The 19,374-nt window shown below is 41.8% G+C and overlaps 1 long non-coding RNA gene across 1 annotated transcript in view; it reads right to left on the reverse strand.

The window, feature by feature from the left end:
• Positions 1 to 11,127: 11,127 nt before the first annotated feature.
• Positions 11,128 to 19,374, reverse strand: part of LOC119419728 — a 12,108-nt gene continuing 3,861 nt past the window's right edge. Inside the window, exons 2-3 of the long non-coding RNA XR_005187270.1 lie at positions 11,277 to 11,393; positions 11,128 to 11,193 (exon numbers count right to left, since the gene is read on the reverse strand). This is a non-coding gene — a long non-coding RNA (uncharacterized LOC119419728). The remainder of the gene's footprint in view (positions 11,194 to 11,276; positions 11,394 to 19,374) is intronic.

Below are 19,374 nucleotides of genomic sequence, written 5' to 3' on the forward strand. Positions count from 1 at the left end.
AGTTCAGCAGTTCCAGAGTTCAGAAGGCTGGAATTCAGGATGCTGGAGGAAGAAAAATAAGCTGAACGAGAGAAGATCAGGGAATTATGAAATGTCTGTTCTGGACGATCTCACGACTCCTGAGGTTTAGCTGTTCTTACGGAGACGCTGGAAGAGTTGAAAGGAAAGCTCTACACCAACGCTGAAATTATCATCTGCAAAGGTAAAGAGTCGATCCCAACCAAAGTGTACCGTTGGGTTAAGCTGGTCCAAAGGAGCGTGCTGTTCTGGTTAAAACAGACAAATTTCCTCACCCATCTCTCTCAAGATAAACTTCATTTTCCATCTTTAAAACCCTTCTATCTGCTAGAAATCATTCCAGATATTTTTAGAAGTGTCTGTTGTACAGCTGGAAGCAAGGGAAACAATCGCCGTATTGTTTCCTCCTTGTAAAACTAGCCTAAATAAGCTGTTGTTATTTTCAATTTTTGCCAATTAATGTAAATGTGTGATGTGTTAAACTTGATTCTGTTAATAAATGACCCACTGTCGTTGGTGAGTCAAAGATAAACACGTTTCCGTCCACATTTAATTAAATTCAATGCACGTCATTATTCAGTCCAGAAAAATGAAAGAATCCGTTTAATCTATGAATATATCACAGCATATGTTCATCTACATGTGGTGGCCTCGTACAGGTTCATAAAATGGACTGTATTTGTGTGACAATTGAATTACATGTTGGCATGAAATGAAAGGTGCAGAGAGTGGCTGTGTGAAATGCAGCGAGCGCAGCTGCGATGCTCGGAGCAAATACAGCTATGTTTTGCAGCTAGTGATGTTTTGAAAGCTGAAATTGTGAGTCAATGTGTCTTTTTGAAAGCTGAATTTGTACATCTGTTGTGTGACAAAGTTGATGAGCTGTGAAAAACGTGGATTCTGTTTAAACGGACGGAGGTTCTGCTGCAGACCCGGTTCTGATCCGGCTCGGTTCTGATAAGTTCGAACGTGTGTTTAAATAGATGGAGAAACGTTTTAAGACCGGAGCGCCGACTCCGTGCAGCTTTGAGAGTTGATTCGTTACATTTTTAACAGAAAATGGTACATTTTGACAGTTTAAAAGATGAAAAGTTGACCGGACTTGTTCAGGCTAATGCTACACGCTAGCTGGAAAAACGATCTGTGATTGGTCGAAAACCGCTGAGTTGGGACGCTGTGATTCGCTGAGAAATGAGTGACGTGTCTGCGTCACTTCCTCTGAGTCAGCGATATAGAACCCACCCCCGCTGTTTGTCTCTGTGATTGGTTGAGAACGGCCGTGTGGAACTCTGATACGCTGAGAAATGAGTGACGTGTCTGCGTCACTTCCTCTGATGTCAGGTTGTAAAGCTCGGTTGAAACGAAGCCTTTTCTGTGCTTAAAATCACTAAATGTGCAGTGCCACATGTCCCCAAAACTCATGTTCATGCAAAAAAGTCGTGCTTGTTGAAACAACGCCACGTTTAAGCTTTGAATCCATTCAGAAATGTTGATTTAACAGAGTTTAGCCGATGCTAATTTTAAGCTACGCGGCTAACGACAGGATGTCAACAGAACGTCCACAGGAAGTTGTCATAGGCTCCTGCTGGTAGAAAGCTAACACTGCCCCCTCCTGTAGAAACTTGAAATCACAGTTTCACTTTGTTTTAGGTTATTTTTGGTGAAATTAGACGTGCTTATTTCTGTCAGACGCATTTTGGAGTTAATAAACGTTCTTCAAGCTGAATTATTACTGTTATCTTGCATTTAAAAAGTGATTAAGGTATTTATGCAAGAAAGGCATTTACCAGGACATTTTTCGTTCACTGATAAATTCCTCAGACAGAGGTGCAGAATGAAAAATTAGAAACTTTTTAAAAGATGCAGTCCAGATATTCACAGTGTTGATAAAGTTTACTCATTTGCTAAAAGATAATACACGTTTAATTGCTAGATCACTAAATAAGCGTAATAATATCAGAAAAAGGAAACTTTTCTGATTTATGTTTACCACCTAAAACATTACATCTTCTTATTTAATTTTTAAATAGAAGATAATGGCAGGAGAAGAGGAGTATAACAGTTTTCCTGAAGGGGAGACTGATTATTCCTCATCAATTTTCTTTTCTCTTTTCCCCAACCTGGTTTAATGAGTAACTGTTAAAATAGCGAATTTCTGAAAAAAAACGGCTTAAGAAAGCGTTTTAAAAACTGAAGTTGCTTTAAACTTTCAGAAAAATTGCAGGTTTATTAAGTTCAGTGCTTTAGAGTAAAAAACACTGAGAAGCTTGGTAATTTAGTATCTGTTAAAAAATAAGCACATTAAAAAGTAACACTGCAGAGAAGCATTTACTTAAATATTCATGAGTTGGGGTAAAACCTATGACAGGTGCCCATTCCTCTGAATAAGTTGACTTATAACAGTACTTTTGTGTAAATCCAGAGCTAAAATAGTGTGAAACTCACTGCTCACTTGAATACAAATATTTACCTGTTGAAATATCTGAAGCTGGCAACTGTTTTGACCAGATAAAGTGCTGAACAGTGAATGACCATGGCTGATGGAACAGAAAAGAATGTTGAGACCAAAATAGAATGGTTAGAGGATGCGTTAGCACTGCTGACGGAATCTTTACATCCATATGGCAAACAGGTGGACAGCATGAACCCAAAAGAGTTATTGGACAATCTGAAGGAGGTTGCAGAGAGTGTGACCTCTACAGAAGTTACAAGGTCAAACTATGAAAAGCTGGCTAAAATGGCAATCTTGCTGAAAGAATCATTCTATACAGTTGTTGAGAAAGCTGATGACCTTGCAATAAGGTTAAACAGCGAAAAAGAGGTGGTTCAGGAAATTGAAGAACACTTCCTTCAATTTAAAAGTGAACACGAAGTCCTCACAAAAAAACATTCTGAACAGATGTTTCAATCACAGCAAGATGCACGTGCAGAAGTTGATTCACTGAACAGCAAAATACAGTTACTTAATGCATCACTATCTGAAGCCAGGGATGCTAAAGAGCTGTTGTCCAGAGAATACTTTGCATTAAGACGGGATCACGTTGTGACAGTGTCACAAGTTTCCCGCTGCAAAGCTGAGATAGATGTGCTTAAAGCACAACTTGACAAATGCAGACTGGGAAAAGAGGCATTACTCCAACATTGTATGCGTTTACAAGGTGAATGTCAAACATCACAGGAACGCCTGAAAGCTTGTGAGGAGAAACTGGCCGCGGCAACAAATAAAAGTTCTGACGTGGGGCGAGTTTGTCTGGAACTCAATGAAGACAAAGGTCAGAGTCCAAACAAACCGCCATCACCCCAGAAAGATGTTGTTGCACCTCCTGCTCTTAATCCCATTCTGCCACCTCCACATGTGTGTAGAGAAACACTTCCACCCTCACCTAAAGTGGTAGGAACAGACCTGAACAGGTCTCCTCTACCAAACATGCAACAGAGAGCATTGAAACTTCCTCTTTCAATAGATGTTCTGCTGAAACTCTCAAAATATGTACAACGCTTTGTACCTGGACCGATGGGTTCAACTGGAACAAAAGCGTACCTGAAAGATCTTGAATTCAGACTGAAAGGTTATCCTAATGCTACGGTTGAGGATAAGATCAGTCTGATAAGGCTCACTTCGGACAGAGAGGTGTTCAACTTCATCGAGCGTCTACCTGATGCAACGAGAAGGGATTACAACCTTCTGTGTGAAGCTTTGGTCAGAGAGTACGACTCCTGCACGGGACCTGCTGGTTTCCCAGCTGCTGACAAGGTCACGCAGGGCAAGAATGAACATCCAAAGGTCTATTACAAAAGAATCTTCCAAGCTTATTTTGGTTACAGAAATGAAACCGGAATGGAGGAAGAAGAAGGTTTTAAATTTGTTTTCAGCAAAAATCTCCACACTGACATTAAGACGTCAGTACAAATGATGGCAAATTTCAGAGAAAAATCCATCAATGAGATTAAACAGTGTGCTGTGAATGTGTTTGAGGCATGTTCTCATGCTAAGACGCCCATAGAGGTGTTTCCTGGTATAAAGGTTAAACCCCACTCCCTAGAAATGGAAGGATGGAGTGCATCGCCTCCACCTCCTAAAACAGGCGAGAAAAAGCAGTATTTTCAAACTAACAAACCGCGTAATGAAGGTGCACGCTGGGACAGAAAAGCTCCTCTTTCAGAGGATGGACGTGATTATCGTATATGGGGTGTGCGTAGGACGCAAAGATATGGGATCCAAGAGGACCCATATCATCAGGGGAAGTCCGAAAAGGAACCCCCAAAAGACGTGCCTAACCCTCCCCCACCTTGGACGAAACGAACCGAGGCGATAAAATCACAAAAGTTCCAGATACAATGCCCTACACCTCTGAGCTCGGAAGAGACAGAGAAACTACAAAGGTTTTTAGAAACTTTGAAAAACGCTGAAATGGGAATCCAACCAGGAGCACTATGTAGTGATGTGATCGCTACTAAATCTGATGGCGCGAATGACAACATTACAGATGTCGGTGGAACACACCAAGACATTGCTGTCGTGGCCTCCAACAACCCCTCATCGGACGAAGGGGGGGTAAACTCACACACAAACGATGATGAGTCATCGCAAGCTGAACACTCAGAACCTGATTTTCATGATTTTGAACTAGGCATTCCAGTTCTGGGAGGACTCCCAGATAACCTGGTACCGAGTCAAGAAACTGGGCCAGTATGGTTAACAAAACCAACACAGGCCATAGCTCTTTTCTCAACCGATGACGTCGACCAAGGGCCTCACACCTATGGTGTCTTACCCATAGACAGGTCCGACGACTCAGAAAAGGATTCGTTGGAGCTCCCCAAGGAGCAAGAACCCTTATCAGTCTCATCACAGATTGAACAGGTGGTCGCCCAAGCCGACACTCTGACATCTGATGAAGAAAGAGACAAACTTCGCCAAGTTCTTTTAAAATATGAAAAGTCATTTTCAACTGACCCAGACATCATCCAACTTCAAAAGTTGGATGATCCTGCAATTAACTCGATGATACTGTATCTGACTGACCCAGACAAATACACTCCATCGAAAGTCGAACTGGATTCCAATCCAGACCTAAAAGTCCTCTTTCAGCTGCGCAAACAGTTAAAACTACTCAAGGACAGCCTAACTTTAGCTCATGGAGCGACGTCCTCACCCGTGTTCGCGGTCTCCCATGACCGAAGGGGGGTGACGCCAGTTAGGATAATGCTACCAGACGCGATAACGTGAGTAAATCTGACATCCAGAGTGAGTGGCGCACCGAAACGTCGTTTTCTAGTTGCTTAATCACTGCTTTTGTCAATGTGAAACGTTGTTTAACTGGTTGCTTAGTCACTGTTTTTGTCGATGTTGAGACATCGTTTAATTGGTTTTTGGTATTGTTTCTGAACACCCCAAGCAAGAATGAATTTTGTTGTGTAGTAAAGTTAGAGACTAAGAGGCCTTTAACCATGCCAACATGCAGTTCATTCGTTAAAATGTAATCTTTGCGGAGTCAATGTAGATTAATGCTACCTTAAGTACCATAACCTACATTGGTCTCACAACGCTTAAGCCGAACCTACTCGAACAATTCTATTCGGGGGGGATAGCTAATTCTTTTTGATGAGTCTCGCCATAGACTTCCAAAACATTTATGGGGAAACCAAACACCCAATCTCAAGTCGTTTGTCTAATAGACAACAGACAATTGAACCAAACTATATTTTGCCATGTAAAGCTAACTTAAACCAAGTTAGGAATGGAAAAATAGTTTGGAACACTCTTCTATAGGTATAAACCCCTATAGTTACCCTTTTCAGCATGTTCCACCCCTTAACTGGTAGCTGTAGCTGTTCCCAATCATAATAGCTTACACACCAGGTGCATATAGTTTAAGGCCTTATGTAAAATCCCCTCCATAAGCCCACCTTAAACCACATAATTGCATGACACATTTGAACCAGAACGGCACAGACTGGACATCCACCCAGCGACGACCTTCGCTGGAGGAGACCTGCAATCCTGACGTTGGTCTCCACACTTCTTCCAGTGGCCGCATCTTCAGTTCAATCCAAGGGAACCCTCTGTATGCTGATCAATCAACACTTCCAATCGTTGTGGATTATATGACTTTTTCCAATGGATTACAGACTCTGTTTCCAAAGGGTTAAAGCATTGCTACAATGGAATTACCAACAACATTATGGAATTATCATCAACACAATGGAATTACCAAAAACATTGTGGAATCACCTTGACTTTTGTTTTCCTTGCTGGATTACTTTTGACTTTTGTTTTCCTTGCTGGATTACATCAAGACCAGGGACATTCAAAGGCGTAAGTTCATGTTGGAATTCATCCCCATGGACAGGCGATGATTTCCAAAGGGGGGACTGTAGTGAACTAGGCCTGATGTCAAAACCTTGACCTAAGGACCATATGGGACAGAAACTGTCATTTCATTGATTTGAATCCAGAAATACAGGTTGACCCATCCTGAGACTTTCTTCCTTGAATTAATCAAGTAAAAGAAGACTACTTTCTATTATCATTACCATTTTACAAATGTTTTGATAATCAAATTGTGTTAGTTCAAACAATGTTTAAATGTTGAAGTGAACTACTCATTTTTAAATCAACTGTGAAACAGTAATAACGATTTTTAATCCTCATTCAAAGAAGAAATCAGGTTAATGATGCATTGTCTGATTTTCTGTCTTCAATGAGCAAGGGTGTAAGTTGGTCAAAGTTCAAGTTTCGGTCAACTGCAAGTTTACTGAAAAAGAAATGTCATGTTTAACTTTTACAGTAAGATACTAGAGAATTGACTCCACGAAGTCTGAAGTTCTTCATAATATCTTTTGTCTGTTCTTAAACAATCTTAATCTTTTTCCTTGACTTTTCATAACACCTTACATCACAAAACACACCTCTGTTTTGGTCAATCGACCAATCAGAAAGTTCTCAAATGAACCGGAAGTGAGCTTTCTTTAAATGTTGGTACTTCCTAGTTCAACCCAGTTGCTGTAGATGAAGAAGTTCTGCAGGAACTCGGCAGTTCCAGAATGCAGAATGCTGGAATGCAGAATGCTGGAATGCAGCATGCTCAGTACATCTGCCACTAAGCTGGACGAGAGAAGTTCAGAGGAATTATGAAGTCTGTTCTGGATGATCTCACGACTCCCGAGGTTTAGCTGTTCTTACGGAGACGCTGAAAAGTGGCTCGAAGTGGAACTTTACGCCGGAACTGACATATCTTCAGAAAGGTAAAAAGTCGATCTTCAACCAAAGTGTACCGTTGGGACAAGCTGGTCCAAAGGAGCGTGCTGTTCTGGTTAAAACAGACAAATTCCCTCACACATCTCTCTCAAGATAAACTTCATCTTTCCATCTTTAAAAATTCTTCTATCTGCTAAAAATCCTTACAGATATTTTTAGAAATGTCTGAAGCAAAGTTTTTCAACCACCGCCGTGTGGTCAATGTCGTACTGCTGGAAGTGAGAAAACAATCGCCGTATTGTTTACCTCCTTGTAAACTGATTAATAAGCTGTTGTTATTTTCAATTTTTGCCAATTAATGTAAATGTGTGATGTGTTAAACTTGATTCTGTTAATAAATGACCCACTGTCGTTGGTGAGTCAAAGATAATTAACGTCTCACGTCCACATTTTATTAAATTCAGATGCACGTTATTATACAGTCCAGAAAAATGAAAGAATCCGTTTTATCTATGAATATATGACAGCATATGTTCATACTACATGGCTGAGGATGCTCCTGTTGCAAAGCCTTGCTGAGCATCTGCCAGTGGTTGTGCAAAGACCACGATGCTAAGCTAAGGCGCGTGGAAGGGTTTACGTGATATATCCTGCCACAAGTCTGTCCTGCAGTCCTGCCATGTGAAATAACAGTCCAGGAATACCTCCTCAGTGACCTGCTCCCCTCCTGTTCTTTTCCTCATTTGATTCTACCGTTCGGTCCCCATCCGTTTAGACAGCAGTTGTCAATTATTTTCCTTCCAGTGGATTAAACCAGTATTAAAGTAATGACACAACCGCTACCAGAGCCAGGTTTCAATGTAAGAATTCAAAAACAAAAAAATGTATGGATGAAAGCTGAATTAAGTAGCATGAGAAAAATATTTGTCAAGATAAGATGACCAATCTTCTGCCAAAGCATTAAACCCCATAATAAACTGCACAGATAAAATGAAAGGTGGTTCAGGATTCTATTCATGCCCAGTTTAAATCCAACAGCTTCAACAACACACGCCCTAACTGCATCCATTTACACCGGCTGTTTATTCCCTCCCACCTTTGTTTAGACAGTAGTCGTTACAGATTCTTCTAGCAGGTCCAAGCCAAAGCAAACATCAAGCATCAGCTTACACACTTCTAATCCCATCCTTAACCTGAGGGCCACAATGCCCACAAAGTGACCTTTCAAGAGCTAATGAGAAAACCACGCAGACAAGTGTTGGCCCCTCAACACAAGAACAACTCCCATTAAACCTTTTTAAAAGCTCCTTTGTGAAAAATCTACTAATTTATTATGTTTAACTGAAGGATTAAAGCAGGATTTAATTTAACTTTGAAACTTATCCCACATTAATAAAACTTACCTCAAGTTGCCTTTTTGGACATGCATGCATATATTTGTACAGACTGTACTTGAGAGGAGATTATTACAGCCTCATGTAAAATCAATGATCATGATATCAGGATGATATCGTATCAGCCGATATCCAGATTTATATACTTGGAGGTTTTTCACTCATCGTGGGGCTTCAAGGTACGGACCCCCCGCGATAAACCAGGGACTACTATGCTTTTATATGATTGTGTACCGTTGTGTGTACCAGTACATACTGGTAGTAGGAAAATTACACAAACATTGGGAAGCTGTAAAATGTAAATTAGACAGAGTACAACGATTTGAAAACACCTATATTTTACTCACAATTTTTGGGGAGAATAAATAAATAGATTTTGAATTCGATGGCAGCAACACATTAAGATGGGGGCAACAAAAGGCTTTAAAATTAAGTGGTAAAATAAGAAAAATGCTTTTTCAGTATTGGTGTTGTTACCGTCACAAACTGCCCTGGTCTTTGAGAATCAGACATACTTTGTCTACGTGCCAGTTTCTCTCTAAATGCATTACATCTCATTTAAAGAAGAACAAAGTGCTTCAGCAACAAAAAGGCCTTTTCTGGTCAGCAGAGCAGTTTGAGACACGTCCCTTCGTGATTAAAACCCTCTAATGAAGTGAGACACGAGTTTAAAAGTGCCAGTTACATTTAATCAACATGAAATGTGCTCCAATCCAAAGCGTAATGTCAGAGTCATTGAGGCAGCTGGGTCATCTGTCAGTCCAAGTCATTTACAGCCCGACTGCCGCCACAGGCTCAGGGCCTGACCGTGACCCTGGCTGGGTCAAACACAGTGTCCAGTGACACAATGCTGCTACGATGCTTGTTTCCACAAGCCAACAGTTAGAGGAAGGAGGCAGCGGAGACATGCGCCCGTGTGCTGCTAAGTTTGTTCAAATGAGTAGGGCTTTTTCAAGAAGCCTTAAGCTAGCCCAAGAATGCACGTGTATGTTTTTGTGGAAACTAACCCCCCACGGATATTCATACGCTCAGATGTCATCAGGCCAGCACAGGCGTGTTACAGCACTTGCAGACAGGTGATCACACTCGTTTAAGCCTCCCAGCGGTCTTCATCAATCTGTTGTCCTTTTCAACAACAGGCTGGGCGCTTCAAGACTTCACACACCAGACTTCAAGGAGGACGCCACTCGATCCAAGAAGTCAGGAGCTATTTTTATGGGCTGAGACAGTAGTCAACATTTATGACAAGTCAACATGAGGAAGCCCAGAGCAGCATGGTTCTATGTGTAAGCAAATAAAGCTCACTTATTTATAAATTGCTCCACAATTCTGGCTTCACTCGTCTGTGATTAATGACTCAATGCAGAATTACAAACGGTGGTGTCAATACCGAGAGCTGCAGAAAACTTTAAATGTGATAACAAAAATCAACCCATAAATCTAAAAGAGATTTTAAATAAATCACTTTTAATGTAGAAGCTATGTGGCTGCATGTTTGCTGATTGTCCCACTAACAATTGAACTTGAACCGTTTCAGTGTGTAAAAGTCCTTCAGTAATTTCTGTTGCGGTTGGACAGATAAATATTTGTATAATTAGCCTCTCACAGAACATTTTCATTTGGCCAAACTCTTCAAGGAATTGCTAGTAGATAAAATATATTCCCAATTCATTTTTCCAGAGATGTTACAAAAAAAGACGTTGAGGAGAATGAAAACCACCTGTGATCCAAGCAAACTAAACCCGGACAATACTGAATATTCAACACCGTCACTGCTCCTTCCAAGTCTAAAGACCTCCTTCATGCACAACAACTGCTCCCTGGGCTTCAACAGACACCCAACACTTCAACTAAATTAAACCGTTGTCTAAAAACTGACTGCTACTCCTTTAAGACTTAAAAGCGGCTCTTTGAGATGGCACACAAATCGAACAGAGCGGGCCAGGCATACCAAGGGGAGCCTTGACAAGGCAGGCGGGGGAGCTGCTGGAATGATACTGGGTGGGGAGTAGATGGAGACACGAGCACCTCTTTGAAAATGATCCATGGCTGTGGCTGGCAGCGAGTGCCACACCAGATCCCCTCAGACAGGCAGAGAGGACGCCAGCCTGTGGGCTGAGGCCATAATGAGCTGCACACACACAGAAACAACAAGAGCCATGCACCAACTGCAAACATTACATGGATGTGTGCACAAGACATGAACTACAAAGAGCCTCCCACCGACAGATACGCACTCTTGGGCATGACGTACACAAACAATCACAAGGCTGCGATGGAACCAAAGCTCCATGAAAACAGCAAACCAGCAAGATTCTCTTAAAGAACCAAACCTAGAGTTCAAACCTACACTTGCTAATCTTTAACCAGACTCACCTGTTCACATTAAACTGCAAAGGAATCACAAAAGGGGAAAGAAAGGATATGATTGGGGGGCAGGAAGTTCCAGCTGAGCACCTGATTGGCCAGAGCCAGGTAGCGCTGAAAGACACAGGACATGTGAGCGCTGAGGTTTTCACGCCGAGTGAACTCCTGCAGCACCTCCATGGTCATCATGAAGATCTGACGCAGGCCGTCCTCCTGCAGGGGACAAGGGATGAGCACGATGATGAGCGCAGTAGGAGTGATGAAGGGAGAGGCAAGTGAATGCAAAGAATTCAAACCTGAAACAGACGCTTGCAGTTGCCATGAAACTCCATGCTGAGGCCGATGCTGCTGGTCTTACTGGAGCTTGAGAACTCACTGAGCAGAGCGGTCAGGATGGAGCAGGCCAGCGTTTGCTGCAGACAACAACACTGCGTTACCTCTGAACAGTGCTCACACAACAACAACACAACCCTGACTCAACACTGTGGATCCAGACTCATTATTATTACCATCATTAATAACGTGCATCACCAAATGATTTGAACCTGCAAGAATTCATCCAGACGACCTGACTGTATAAATCTACATCAAACCACGTTAAAAACATCTGGATGCAGCTGTTTCTGAAGAACTACAGCTACTGCAGGGAAAAAGAACAAGTTAGGACTTAATGCTGAAGCTCAGTGAATATTTAAGAAAGAATCTTTATTAAACTATCAACAAAGATAAACAAAATACATTGAAGAAAACTGATGCACATCATCAAAGCTTTATTCATCCATTCATCATGAGGCACATGTGAATGAAGTGCAGAACGTTCACATGAATCCATCCATCATGTTTACCTGCTTCTTCCTCCACACGGATGGAACAAGTACTTGTTGTCAAAGCATAATGAAGATGCTGTGCTAAGTGAAGCACGTTGTGGTTATAGTATCTACTCGTGCACGGTTGCACACACAGTGCACAGGTCTATATGATAACTGAATGGCAGAGGAGTGACAAAAAACTAACAAAGGAACATGGGCATGGCAACTATTTTCCAAAAACTTTAAGCAAAACTAGTATTTGTGGACCTGTTCTCTTAGAAAAAGTAAAAAGTGAACGTTTGAAGCTAAAGTATTTCCAGTGTGAAGTCTAACCCATGACGGCTGCAGCCTCAGGCACCCGTCTACCCATGCTGCTCTTTTCTTTGGACGGGCTGTACTGGAATGTAATCCCCTTGTGCTTCTGTGCAATGACCATAAACTCTGATTCTGACATTAGTAAAATTAGATACATAATGCAACAACATTTTTGATGGGGAAAAGTAACTATAGCCACCCTCGTGGATTAATGAGAACAAAGTGGGTTATTATTCAAGGCAACCTGATGATTTTGTTTACATGTTGCACATTAATCATCATTAAGATGAAGTCTTTTCTTAAGATATGCAAAATGACTCCTTTGAAAATGGTTTGATACATTTTGAATATGGCAAATATTATTTCTATAACTTTAACGCACAGAATTTCTCAGAGCAGCGTCTGCAGTATTGCGGACTCTGTGCCGGTCTGTCGTGGTGAAGCGGGTGTTGAGCTGTAAGGTGAGGCTCTGTTTCCCACTTGGTCTGCGTTACTGCTCTCACATATGGCCTCAAACTCTGGGTAGTGACAGAAAAACTGTGGTCGTGGATATAAGCGGTCAAAACAAGTTTTTCCAAAGGTTGGCTGGACTCGCTCTTAGAGACGGGGTGAGAAGTTATCAGGAGAGTAGAACCGCTGCTCCTCCACATCCAGAGGAGACCGTTCAGGAGGTTCAGACAGCTGGTAAGGATGATCCCTGGGCAACCCCCAGGGAGGTGCTTGGGGTATGTCCGACTGGGAGGAGACCCTGGAGAGACTACAGATGCATCTTAAAAAATTAAAAAATATGTTAAAACGCTAAAAATTTGAGTCAATTGTTTCAGAAAGTGAAACTTTAGATTCATTTCAGATAGAATGAAACATTTCAAGCCTTTACTTCTTGTCATGTTGATAATGGAGGCTTGCAGAGAATGAAAAACCAAAACTTGTGTCTCATAAAATGAGAATGCAGTAGGCCCTGGCTACTTCACCGTTCAGTTTTCTGGACTGGATCTATCGCGGTTTTTCTAAATAAGAGCGGACATGACACACAACTGATGGATGAGCTGCACGATCAGCATGACATGTTTATTTTAAATGAATTATTTTAAATGATTCAGCACCTGCTGCACCTGGGTGCAGCCTACACTGCAGGACAAGCTCCCTCCTGCAGCTCCTCCTCTGTGTCCCGGGGTCGTCCCAGAAGAGCTGGAAGAGGTGGCAGTGGACAGAGATGTCTGAGCCTCACATGTCAAGCTGCTGCCTCATAACCAAACTCACGAACAAGCAGAACATAAAAGATGGAATAAAACTAGTTTCCTTATTTAAAACAAATTACGTAATTGCAAGTTCTCCCATCTCTGTAATGAAATAAATGTACACATTGTTTAACAAATGTTTACTTTAGTTCATATGTGTCAAACTCAAGGCCCGGGGGCCAAATGTGGCCCTCATTAATAATAGTAACAATAATACTTTATTTATAAAGCCCTTTAAAACAACCACAGCTGCCACAAAGTGCTGTACATATAAAATCTAGAACATTTAAACACATAAAAACAGTTGTTAAAACATTAAAATCAATAAAAAATAAAAACAGTTTAGAGTAAATTCAGTGTGTGCTAAAATCCAGGGAGTAAAAATGTGTTTTTAAAAGAGTTTTAAAACTGGACAGTGAAGGGGCTTGTCTGATGGGAAGAGGGAGATCGCTCCACAGTCTTGGAGCAGCAACAGAAAAAGCTCTGTCCCCTCTGAGCCTCCGCTTAGACCTCGGCACCTCCAGGAGCAGCTGATCAGCTGATCTGAGGCACCGAGCAGGAGAGTATGGGTGAAGCAGCTCAGAGAGGTAGGATGGAGCAAGACCATTTAAACTTTTAAAAACAAATGAAAGAATCTTAAAATGAACTCTAAAATGAGTCAGAGTTTCTTTATTGTCATTCGCACGTCATGTGGTACATGTGGTGGAGTGAAATTATGTTCACAGGGTCCCAGTTACATCCAACAATAAAATGTCTAAGAAAAACAGTAATAACATCTAAGATATGAACTAAGAAAAACATCAACTAAATATACACTAAGCACTCATAACATAAAACATTGAACATCAGCACAAACATGAACATGAATCTGTGAGCAGATGAGCACACATGAACACATCAACATTGAAACAGATCAGCAGCAACATGAAACAGATCAGCAGCAACATGATATGGTTTTTCACAGTGATTATTCTAGTTAGAGATTCATGAGTCTAACAGCCTCAGGGTAGAAGCTGTTCCTCAGTCTAGTGGTTCTACACTTAATGCTCCTCAACCTCCTTCCTGAGGGGAGCGGGGCAAAAAGTGTGTGTGCTGGGTGAGTGGGGTCCTTCATGATGCAGGTGGCCCTCTTCCTGCATCTGGAGGTGTAGATGTCTGTGATGGTGGGGAGACTGATTCCAACAGATTTCTGTGCAGCCTTCACCACTCTCTGCAAAGCTTTTCTTTCTGCAGCTGTGCAGCCTCCATGCCACACGTTGATGCTGGAGCACAGGATGCTCTCCACTGCACACCTGTAGAAGGAGGTGAGGACTGAGCTTCCCAGACCAGCTCGCCTCAGCCGTCTGAGGAAGTAGAGTCTCTGATGAGCTTTCTTGATCAGGCTGGTGGTGTTGTTGCTCCAGCTGAGGTTGTCATTCATGTGTACACCCAAGTACTTGTAGCTGGAGACCACTTCCACCGCAGATCCTCTTATGTTCAGGGGGGTGTAGGTGTTTTGTTCCTTCTGAAGTCCACAATCATCTCCTTTGTCTTCTTCACATTGATGTGAAGGTTATTCTCTCTGCACCAGCTCTCCAGGTGTTCCACCTCTTGCCTGTAGCTGGACTCATCATTGTTTGTGATGCATCCCACCACCGCTGTATCATCTGCAAACTTTACAATGTGACAGCCTGGATGGGTAGCTGCACAATCATACGTGAGCAGAGTAAACAGGAGGGGGCTCAACACACATCCCTGAGGAGAGCCAGTGCTGAGGGTTATGGTGGAGGAGGAGAAGTTGTGGATCCTCACTAACTGTGGTCTGTTTGTTAACCACGCTCCCTGAGGTCAGTGGACCAGTTGCTCCTCACAGTTCCAGGAACTCGTCTTAAGCGCAGAGGTGACAGGACCTTCTCTGTAGCAGGACCAAGACTCTGGAACGAGTTACCTCTGCTTGTCAGACAGGCCCCCTCCCTCTCGGTTTTCAAGTCCCATTTAAAAACTCACTACTATTCAGTAGCTTTCAACACCAGATGATCTGTGTTTTGATCCTGTATGCTCCGCACTGGTTTGTCGTCATTATCTGCATCGTTTTTATGTCTATATTCTGATTTACCTCATTTTGTATTTTGCTTTGTGTGTTACCTGTTGTTCTGTCTGTACAGCAATTTGGTTGGCCTTGTTGCTGTTTTAAGTGCTTTATAAATAAAGTGGTATGGTATGGTATGGTTAAGAAGTCTAGTACCCAGTTGCAGATGGAGGGGCTTAGTCCTAGTGTAGATAGTTTGTCCATCAGGGTTTGGGGGATCATGGTGTTGAAGGTGGATGTGAAGTCCACAAAGAGCATACAGACGTAAGAGTTTTTCTGCTCCAGGTGGTTGAGCGCAGTGTGGACCACAGAGGAGATGGCGTCCTCTGTTGATTGGTTCTCACGGTATGCGTACTGGTGAGGGTCCTCGTTGAACATGTTTCAACTCGTTGAAATGAACAGGCAGCCTGTGGAGTGAAGCCAGAGTGGGGGTGATGTGCTCCCTCTCATGAACTCCAGTTAGAAGCCGAGCAGCAGCGTTCTGGACCAACTGGAGGCGTCTGAGAGAGGACTGGCTGACTCCAAGGTAAAGAGCGTTACAGTAATCCAGCCGAGAGGTGACGAAGGCATGGATTACTGTTTCCAGCTGCTGTTTTGTAAGGATGGACTTTACCTTAGCCAGCTGTCTGAGGTGATAAAAACTGGTCTTGACCACCGCTCCAATCTGGGAATCAAATTTAAAATCACTGCCCAGTTTAAAACCCAAGTTAGAAACTGTTTTCTTTACATGTGGTGCCAGAGGGCCCAGATCAACAGGGCAAGGTTCACAAGAGCCACTAGGACCAAACACCATCACTTCTGTTTTCTTTTCATTGAAATTTAAGAAGTTTAAAGACATCCAGGCTTTGATGTCTTCAAGACACAATAGAAGTGGCCTAATTGAAGGGGCATCTTTCTTTTGTAGTGGCATATAGATCTGACTATCGTCAGCGTAACAGTGAAAAAAGATCCCATGCTTTCTAAGGATTGATCCCAATGGAAGCAGGTAAAGGGAGAAAAGCAGGGGACCTAAAATAGAGCCCTATGGAACCCCAAAACACAGAGGAGCAGTGGAGGATTCAGACCCAGCTATGTTGACAGACATGGTTCTGTCTGCCAGATAGGACCTAAACCAGCTCAGTGCAGTACCACAGATATCCACTTGGTGCTGTAAGCGTGATATTAAAATGTTATGGTCCACGGTATCAAAGGCAGCTGTTAGGTCGAGCAGGATAAGAACCACATGTTCACCAGAATCATTAGCCATAAGAATATCATTAAAAACTCTGACTAGAGCTGATTCTGTGCTGTGGTGAGTTTTGAAGCCAGACTGAAAAACCTCCAGGATATTGTGCTCATCCAGAAAACATTTGACCTGTGAATAAACTTTTTTTTTTTTTTTAAATAAAAGGCAGCTTGGAGATGGACCTAAAATTAGCCAAGACAGTTTGGTCTAGTCTTTTTAAGCAGGGGCTGCACCACAGCATGTTTAAAACTTATTGGGACAACACCTGAGGACAGACTGCTATTGATAACAGCAAGGATCACCTGCCTGATGCTGGAAAACACCTCTTTCAAAAGACGAGGGGGGACAAGGACACGAGGAGAACCTGATGGTTTAATATGGCCAACCACATCCTTTAAAAGGGTCAGAGTCACTGGGTCGAATCTATCGAACACAGCCAGGCAGGGGACCAAGCAGGAGGGGTCAAAAGCAGGGGCTGAAATAAGGGCCCTTGTGGTAACAACCTTATTTATAAAAAACTGCAGGAAGTCATGACAAAGTTCAGTAGAGGCTTCCAGACAGACAGGTTGTGGGGCCTTCAGGACAGAGTCAATGGTTTTAAAAAGGACACGTGGATTATTATGATTGGACACAATAAAGTCTGACAAGTGTTGTTTTGTCTTTCTGACATGCCTCTCTAACATTGTTCCATAAATAGACGTCTTAGACTACTACAATTTAAATGGCTAATGCGCGTGTATGTTACACGAGTCCACTTAATTAAATACAACAACAACATCCCAGGTCTTTGTGTAAAGTGTAACTCTGAAGGGACTTTAATACAATGCATGTGGGAAATCAGACAAATTAATACATTTTGGAAGGAGGTGAGAGATATAATTGAAAAAGATTATCTCAAAGCAAATTACACTGGATCCTAAACTGTTCCTATTAGCCGTATATCCTGAGAAACATAATTTTAGTAAAATAGAATATACTTTTATAGATATAAGTCTGCAAAAAGTGTATAGCTATGGCTTGGAAGAATATCAACAGACCTAGCACCACCCAGTGGTTAAAGCAGATGTTGTCTAATTTGCACTGGAAAGAACAGTAAGTATAAATCATGAAATCCAAACGACATGTTTTTGAGAAGAGTTGGCTCCTTTCATTAACGTTATTAAGAAGTTATCAGAGGGCTGCTTGGACTCCTGATGATCTGGAACCTGCGGAGCGACATGCTGAGCAGACATGTACCATTCTATCATGTTTGATAATGATCAGTGTCTCCTGCTGTTTTTCAGAAACGTTGTTGTTTTATTTTGTTGTTTTATTTATTTATTTTTGTGGGGGAGGGTTAAACTTTTTACTTTATTTTTATTTTTTATTCAACTTGGATTATAGTTGAAGGCCTACAATTGGGCTAATGGACTTATGCTACTGTCATGAAGAAATGATTTAAACAAATAAATGAATCAATCTGCACAAGCTTTTTTTTTTGTATTGTCAAAGTGAAAAATCCCTCAAATATTTTGGTAAAAAGTAAACTGTAAAGGATATTATTGAGCAGTTAAGCCTTTGTCTCTCAGCCGACATGGTTTTTGATCAATAACATTCATTCAACCTTTATTCATACAGGTTCATCCCACTGAGCCTCCAGGACTCAGTTACAAGAGAGACCTGGTTTCAACAAAGAATGATGACAACAACACAACCATGTTGTTGTTGATGTTTTGTTCTCATGTCAGTTAGGGAGATGATCAGAGCCCTGAACCCCAGAGAACCACAGAGAAGATCCAGGCAGAGACACAGAGGAGCAGAATCTGCATCAACTCTACCTCAGTGAATCCAGTGACCTGCTGGTGGGGTGTGAGGGACAATATGTCAAACTGGTCAACCAGGTATCTGTGTGTGCAACAATCATCATCTACAGCCTCAGAGTGAACATGTTCTACTGCTGGAGACACCATCAGCCAGGAGCATCTGGTTTGTGTCCAGAGAAAACAGACATGTTGATGTTTCTGAAGAAAAACTGTTCAGTGAAAAGGTCCTCGGTGTGTAGCAGTGAACATTAGACACTGACGTGTCACTGGTTTGTAACTGGTCTTTGAACTGGAAATTATTTGTTTGTTTTTATGTAAGAAAACTGCTTGGAATAGAAAAATACCAAAGTTAAAAAATAAAACTCACAATTTGTACTGTAATGTGTAACGTAATTTTATTCGTTAGAATTAATATTAATTATAAAATTAGTACTGAAAAAAAAACCGTCCAGGAACCGACACCAAAGTGAAGGCACCAGTACCAGTACCTCATATCTTTGAACAGTACCCAGCTCTACTCAGAGCTGCCCTCAGTTCTTTAATCATTGCTACAACATACAAATTATGGATGAAAAGCCAATCCGCTATCAGCACTGTAACATTATTAAGGAATATAATGTAATGAGCTTTGATAGCTTTATTAGTTTTTGTTTTCTTAAACTGTTCCATAAATGCGTCAGTCGTGTAGCACCTGAGCCGTGACTTACATTTGTTGAGACAGAACAGCAAGAGTCACTAGAAGTTCCACCAGTCATGACTGTAAAGAACATTCTGCAGGACAGACAGCCTTCTCTGTCAGGAGCTGCAGCTGTGGAGCTCATCACCAGCTGATCTGAAGACCATAACTGACATTAAAATATTCACGTCAGCCAACAACTGGCTACACATGAACCACAATTGTACTCATTTTTAAATATTGTAATTGTTCTTACTCAAT

Source organism: Nematolebias whitei, chromosome 13 (assembly GCF_014905685.2).
Source record: "Nematolebias whitei isolate Nwh7 chromosome 13, NemWhi1, whole genome shotgun sequence".
NCBI classification, from domain to species: Eukaryota; Metazoa; Chordata; class Actinopteri; order Cyprinodontiformes; family Rivulidae; genus Nematolebias; species Nematolebias whitei.